The sequence below is a fragment of the Hyaena hyaena genome, unplaced genomic scaffold (assembly GCF_003009895.1).
Source record: "Hyaena hyaena isolate Hyena2069 unplaced genomic scaffold, ASM300989v1 scaffold_1158, whole genome shotgun sequence".
NCBI classification, from domain to species: domain Eukaryota; kingdom Metazoa; phylum Chordata; class Mammalia; order Carnivora; family Hyaenidae; genus Hyaena; species Hyaena hyaena.
This window is the reverse complement of record NW_024081790.1, coordinates 476793-482792: the sequence shown is the minus strand read 5'-3', so window position 1 is coordinate 482792 and position 6000 is coordinate 476793. Positions and strand designations below refer to the sequence as shown.

Sequence of the window (6000 nt, the reverse complement as noted above, 5' to 3'; positions counted from 1 at the left end):
TATTTCTAGGAGAGAGAGAGACAGCGTGAGCAGGGGAGGGTCAGAGAGAGAGGGAGTCACAGACTGAAAGAGGCTCCAGGCTCTGAGCTGGCAGTCAGCACAGAGCCCGACGCGGGGCTCGAACCCACGAACCGCGAGATCATGACCCAAGTGAAAGTCGGACGCTTAACCGACTAAGCCACCCAGGCGCCCCGAGAAAAAATATTTTTAAGTTTATTTATTTTGAGAGAGAGTGTGCACACAAGTGGGGGAGGGAGAGAGAGAATTCCAGTCAGGCCCTGTGCTGTGAGTGCAGAGCCGGATTCAGGGCTCAGTCCCACAAACCGTGAGATCATAACCTGAGCTGAGATCAAGTGCCATCCAATCAGTTTCTCACCCTATGAGGAAAAAAAATATTAATGTGGAAAAACAATTATTTTTATTATTTTTAAAAATTTTTAATGTTTTTTATTTATTTCTGAGAGAGAGAGAGAGTGTGAGCAGGGGAGGGTCAGAGAGAGAGGGAGACACAGAATCCGAAACAGGCTCCAGGCTCTGAGCCGTCAGCACAGAGCCCGAAGCAGGGCTCGAACCTACAAACTGTGAGATCATGACCTGAGGCGAAGTCAGATGCTTAACTGAGCCCCCCAGGTACCCCAGAAAGTTGGAAAAATTACAATTACCTCCTCATTCATTCAGTCTCATGTTATTAATTTTCATTATGCTTAAATCCAGTTTTCCTTCTAGTTTTCGAAATTCTTAGCTTAGTTTAGGGTCTTAAGGTTATCAGAAACTTATGCTGCTGGAGGCCGGCTCCAGCACGTCCAGGGGTCCCTGAAGGATGGACGGTGTCGATGAGAGGGAGTGAGAGAGCCCCGAGATTCTTTCTGATCACCAGGCAGGCATCTCTGCTCTGACTGGGGCTCAACTTTATTTTAACTGTTTTGGAGATGGCACAGCACAGAAGTGGCATTTGCTTTAGACAATGATTTCTGACAACAAACTTCTTTGATATGTAAGAGTTTCCCAGAACATAGTTTTGTAGAAGACTCATGCATAACTTTTATCAATAGCAATTGAGGTAGGGGGATTTAGATGCTTATCTTATGGGGAAGGAAGGCATCTTTAGCATACCAGACAATGTTTTTAGCATAAGACGGTGAAGTTACTTCTCTGTGAGCTGGGGTCAAACAGGTCTTTCAGGAGATTCCTCAATAGGTTCCTTCACAGGGAGTAATCAGCATATACAAGGCCAGAAAATGCTCCAGGCAGAAACAAATGGGTGGGGGTAGATATCTGCCCTTAACTCTAAATTGGGCTCTTTGCCTCAGGGCCAGACTTAAGCCCCCTTTATTATGTAAGTTTTGGATCTGCAAGACCCTTAGCAATAGCCTTTTGACAATCATCTTTGGAAAGGCGAGGACATGCCTTTCCTTTATGAGCAATGTGTGTGGGGAATATCGGTCTGATCTGGAATATTGTGAGGCCTGGTCAATACCAGCAGCCTCATTTACAATACGAGCCAGTAGTAGCAGAAGGAGATACCAGTTTCCTTGCGGTGACTGTCATCCAGAGAGGCCGGTGCGGCTGCCGGCATTATACTCTGAGGTTTTCTATGAATATCATTGAATGTGAAACACATTTGCAACATCATCAGAGTAAAACAGTAACTGTAAATGACCACACTTAAAAATAGCCATGGTCAGAGACGTGATTAGAGTTAATTACAATGTAATTGACAAGAAAGTTTGGTTATGGGGGCACTTAGGTGGCTCAGGTAGTTAAGCATCTGACTCTTGATCATGGCGCAGGTCACGTCATGATCTCATGGTTTGTGAGATAGAGCCCTGAATCAGGTTTTACACTGACAGAGCAGAGCATGCTTGGGATTCTGTCTCCCTCTCTCTCTGCCCCTGCCCTGCTTGCTCTCTCTTGCTCTCTTAAAAAAATATAAACACTAAAATTAAGGAAGAAAATTTGGTTGTCTGTGATACACAACATTTCAAGTTAATAATATACCAGGACCTCAGATTTCTAGAGGTTTCATACAGTTTTTAGAATTATCCTAATATCATATCTACACAAATATAATCTAAGAGGATTTAGTATCACTTATTTGATAAGGTCTCTCATGTAATTTAATATACTAATTAAGCCTAATTAGTTTAATGTCTCATACAATCTTTGGAATGTTCCAGGAACTCTCTGGAACATGTCAGTGAGACTGTGGTCAAAAGACTTCATTTTAGACTGTGATTTTGGGAAGTATGTCAAAAAACTATTAAAAGGTTTGAAAATGTGATTAAAAAGAATCATAAGATATTATGAAACAATATTTATCCATTTAACCAAAGTGACAATAAAAGATATTAAAGGCAAATACAGAAGGTTACAGAGTAGTGAGCAAAATTCAGCTTTTTTAATATTAAGAATCAATTTTTTCTTTTTTTAAGTAATCACAGGTCTGATAAAAATAGGAAATTATTCTGACAAAACAGAATCCTTGCTTTTTTTTTTTTTAGGCAGATAATTTTAAAGATAAAGAAAAAGTTTTGTTTACAATTTCTTACTATGAGCAGACAAATAGGGGAGCCTGGGTGGCTCAGTCGGTTGGGTGTCTGACTTCCGCTAAGGTCATGATCTCATGGTTTGTGAGTTCAAGCCCTGAGTTGGGCTCCATGCTGACAGCTCAGAGCCTGGAGCCTGCCTTGGATTCTGTGGCTCCCTCTCTTGTCTGCCCCTCCCTGGCTTGTGCTCTGTCTCTCTCTCAAAAATAAATAAACATAAAAAAAAAAAAAAAGATGAATAGTTCAAGAAAACTTAGTCCTTTTAACAAAGAGAAAACATGATTTTAATTTTCAATATTAAAGTTCATTTACTTACTTTAATTTATCTTAATCTTAGTCAGTACTGACCACAGATAAAATTCCTTTCAAAAGATTCTTTATCTATAAATCTTTTTAAATGTTTTTTACATTCACATTTTGTCCTCTGTTTCAATAACTGGCCCCATTTTAGGACAGCATTATTTTCTTTCCCTCAACAAAAGTATATTTCTATTTCTTATGCTACTTTTTACCAAAAACACATATCTTGGAGCACCTGGGCGGCTCAGTCGGTTAAGTGTCCGACTTTGGCTCAGGTCATGATCTCATGGTTTGTGGGTTCTAGCCCCGGGTCAGGCTCTGTGCTGACAACTAGCTCAGAGCCTGGAACCTGCTTCACATTCTGTATCTCCCTCTCAATCTGACCCTCCCCTGCTCATGGTGCCCCCCTCCTCAGAAATAAATAAAATGTTTAAAAAAAATTAAAAAAAAACAAAAAACAAAAACACGTATCTTGTTTTCCTGTATACAGAGTTGTTTCCCTGATTATCTGCAGTAGTCTTATTTACATTTATTAGAATTCAGAGCTTTTAGAAACCTTAGTTTCTAGTGAAAACGAAGTAGTAAGCAATTGTGAACCATCAGTTATATGATTATTCTTTACATTAGCAAACTTCTGAATATATTTACTAATTTTATACTTGTGCTTCTTTCACAGTACAGTATCTCAACAAAGCACAAATCAAGTTTACTAGCAGACCCATATTTATCTTTAGTTTCTCTGTGATAAGACAAAAATAGATAAACTTCTGTTTCATACCTCATGTTTTATTATTTTATCGTATTTGGAAATGATTTAGGTATTCAATAAATTTAACCTAACTCGTTATTTAACTTAGCAAAATTTTAAAGTTTCATGTTACCAAATATTTTGAAATACCTTAAAAGTTTACTTACCTTTTTATTTTATTTACATCTACTTAATTTACTTGTTTCTAACAATTATGTTTAGATTAGTCACAAAACTTTATGAGGCATTAGACAAAGTCAACCATGACTGTGGATATTTTTTGGACAAATTTTGCAAGAGAGATAATGAATTTATTGACTTTCAGTGAACATAGGCAGACTAAAAGTTTTAAATGTAATGCTGGTAACTCTAAAAACGTGTATTTTAATTTAACCAATAGCCTTAAATTCATTTTAATATTGAATATTTTCCCAGATCATGTGAACTTGAAAAACTTTTGGGTTAGTTTCTGTCTTTCTGAGTTTTAGATGCCCAATCTTACAAGCACTTACCTTCAAACCAACCACATAGAGCTTTTTTACAAGTTAATTTTGGCAATACTAGCCAGAGGTAGCGAAAATACCTGACATTTACAACATATATGGACACACATACACAGACAAGATGCAATAAAAAATTTTATAGCTTGCTTTTACTAACATTTGTGGAGAGAACATTAGTGGCTCAATTTTCTTTTTTCTTTTTTTTTTTTTCTTTTTACGGATAGTTTATTGTCAAGTTGGTTTCCATATGACACCTGGTGCTCATTAGTGGCTCAATTTTCAAATGCCTTCATTTTTTTTTTCCTGAGGAAAATTTTCTCCCTAAAATTTGCATTTCAAAGAATGACTTACATTCTAGAAAGGATGAGAGTTTAACATTTACATCACAAAGGCAGAGTATCCAAGTTTTCTCCAAGGTTGAGACTTGGAACATATCTGCCTGTTATCAGAGCTGCTAGAGTCTGGGCTTAAGAGCCCAGGGCTTTCAGCAATTTGCATTTTAAAAAGGCCTCTCCTTCCCCAGTCCCACAGTCCCACACCTCCCTTTTTTCCCCATTCTTGAGTGATGGTAGGCACTGTTTACATTTTATTTTATTTGTTCTTAAAAAATGCTCATTTGGGGGGGGAGGAGCCATGAGAGAGGGGGACAGAGAATCCGAAGCAGGCTGATGTGGGGCTCGAATTCATGAACCATGAGGTCATGATCTGAGCTGAAGTCAGAAGCTTAACTGACTGAGCCATCCAGGTGCCCCTATTATTTTTTTTATTTTTAATTAAAAAAAATCTGGAATGCTTCATGAATTTACATGTCATCTTTGCGCAGGGGACATGCTAATCTTCTCTGTATCGTTACAATTTTAGTACGAGTGCTGCGGAAGTAAGCACTCTCTTTACATTTCAAAGACATAAGATTTATTTTGATTTCAGGGGACAGAGAATCTAAAAAACTTTTTCTCTTAGAATTTCAGGATAATTGTTATTTTTAAATGTCCTTTTTTCTCTTAAGTACAGGACAATTTTGTTCCAATATCCTGACTTTTTATAGTATTTACAAACATATTGAGAGGAATAGGTGAGGTTTAGGGAATGGTAAAGATGGGTGTGTTTTGATTGGTTTCTAGAGTTGCATTTCTGGTTTTGTAGAAATTTGTAAGACAGTTATTTCTAATTGTCCAAAGAACTAGATTATATCCTGAATATCAAAGGACTGGCCTACCTTTTTAAGTAAATTTGCTTTTTAATATCAGGGAGATTAAAAAATTATTTTTATTTAATTAATTACTTAATTAATTTTTTTTTACTTAATTAATTTTTTAAATGTTTATTTCTTTTTGAGAGACAGAGAGAGGCTGGAGCAGGAGTAGCGTGAGAGAGACACAGGATCCGAAGCAGTCTCTGCATTGACAGCAGAGAGCCCGATGCGATGCTTGAACCCACGAACTGTGAGATCATGACCTGAACCAAAGTTGGGTGCTCAATGGACTGAACCACTCAGGCACCCTTAAAAATTTTTTTACAGTTTATTTATTTATTTTGAGAGACAGAGACAGTGCAAGTCGGGGAAGGGCAGAGAGAGAGAGAGAGAGAGAATCCCAAGCAGGCTGATAGTGCAGAGCCTGACGCGGGGATCAAACCCACAAAACCAAAAGATCATGACCTGAGCCAAAACCAGGAGTTGGATCCTTAACTAACTGAGGCACTCAGGTGCCCTCGTATCAGAGAGATTTTTAAAATAGGAATCAAAAGACTGATGCTTTTGTCAAGTTTGGAAAGAGCATTTTAACAAAACCCTTTTTTTCTGGGTACACAATTCAAACTTGGCTTCTATTATCCCCTGAATATTGGCTTTTTGCAGATCATTTGTAGGACCTACAAAGAATATTGGTCCCCTTTCCTCTGTGAA

The 6000-nt window shown here is 37.9% G+C and overlaps 1 long non-coding RNA gene and 1 other non-coding gene across 2 annotated transcripts in view; both read right to left on the bottom strand.

Annotated features, from left to right (window-relative positions):
* Positions 1–6000, bottom strand: part of LOC120224320 — a 39501-nt gene that overhangs the window by 20343 nt on the left and 13158 nt on the right. The window lies entirely within an intron of this gene.
* LOC120224324 lies at positions 4876–4982 on the bottom strand. Its single transcript, XR_005526531.1, has one exon. It is a non-coding gene; the product is annotated as a U6 spliceosomal RNA (small nuclear RNA).